This window comes from Crocuta crocuta, unplaced genomic scaffold, assembly GCF_008692635.1.
Source record: "Crocuta crocuta isolate KB4526 unplaced genomic scaffold, BGI_CrCroc_1.0 scaffold241, whole genome shotgun sequence".
In the NCBI taxonomy this organism is placed as follows: domain Eukaryota; kingdom Metazoa; phylum Chordata; class Mammalia; order Carnivora; family Hyaenidae; genus Crocuta; species Crocuta crocuta.
The window spans coordinates 125,422-126,951 of record NW_027527807.1 but is presented as its reverse complement, the minus strand read 5'-3'; positions in this window follow the sequence as shown (position 1 = coordinate 126,951).

Sequence of the window (1,530 nt, the reverse complement as noted above, 5' to 3'; positions counted from 1 at the left end):
ATTAACTGACCTAACAATTATAATAGGGAAAGGAGGTGGGAGGGGTCAAGGCTGGGAATAACAAATTCGTCAAGGTGGAGTAGAAATCTTCAGAGGTTAATGGTGGACACTCTTTAAAGCAAAAGGATTTTCTTCTACCTTGAAGGGTTCCTGGTTTTCTTTCCTTTCTACCTTCTCTGACATTTGTAATTGTTGGCACCCCTAATCGGCTGATTAGCTAATTTTGAGCGGTAGTGAGNAATGTATAGTGTTTGTATTTTTTAAAAAAAAAAAAAAAAGGGTCTTTATTCTCTGAAAAAATGTCTATGTGAAAATAGTTCACAGTAGGTTTATTATTACATGAAATGTAGAGCATCTTTTTTTTTTTACTCTGTAACAGTTGCCTCCCAGTTTATGACTCTCACCACCTTAACATGTAAATTGAGATTGAAATATAAGATGAAAAGCCCTACATTAAGGAAGCCAGTTATTTTTGTTTACTTAAATCTATTGTCCTAAAAATGTTAAATAACAGTAAAACAGAAGCTGTCCTTATTAAAAGAGCATATTATTGGGCCAGAGTTGTATTTTTATTTGTATGCTCAAAGTTGTAATACATCACGAGTCCTGCAAAAAGGGTGCACGTGGGTAAAATTCTCTTCTCACTTGTCATTTGCCCTTTTCTACATATTCTCCGAGATTGATGATAAGAAACCCAGTTTCAGATAAAAACAACTGCGTTTGCTCCAAGGGAGTCTCAGTCGCTGGCAGATGCAGGCATACTGGTGTTTATATCCCCGGCCAGCAGTAAATGACGCAAAGCTGCCAGAGGAAGTTCAAGGTTGATCTGTTAAGCCTGCTCCTCGAGCCCCAATCCCAGAGCTGTAAGCGCTCCGTAGGACGTATGAATGATAGGCAGCCACTCAGTACCTTTATCACTATTCATCTAGACTTTTGTCACTGGGGTATGGAAACCGAGCACTTGAGGGTTGGAAGGGACCTTAGAGATCACCTCGCGTTGCGCCTTCTCCTTGAACAGGAGAGGAATCAGAGGCCCAGAGAGGGGAAGGGACTTGTCTAAGGTCACAGGAAGTGTTCTGGCCGTGCTGGGAACGGGTGTCCAGATTCCCAGTCCTGTGTTTTCCTTTCTTCACATCTTCCCCTTATATAAATGGTACAGGAGGCCGGAGGGCAAATGCCCGCCTCCATATTCCATCAGAGACTGTTTTTCTGCAAACTCTGTCGCACTCTGAGTCTTCATGTTTTCGTCATTCCTCAGTGGCCAACTCAGAAGGCACATGTCTTAGTTTTATTCTGAGTCCCACCCCTCTTTTGCTAATGCATGATTCCCATGTCGCCTTTCTGTCCTGAGATGTTCTCAGGGCCGATAACTGTGTCCTGAATTTGGAAGTGGAAATGACTGTGGGATCTCTTCCTTTCAGTGCTGCTTTTTTCGTTCTCCCAAGGTCCTGCTTAAAAGGACTGTGCAAAGGAGCTCTTCGCTAATGCTGTTCTAAACTCCACTAGGCCCCGCAAGGTATATGCATCACG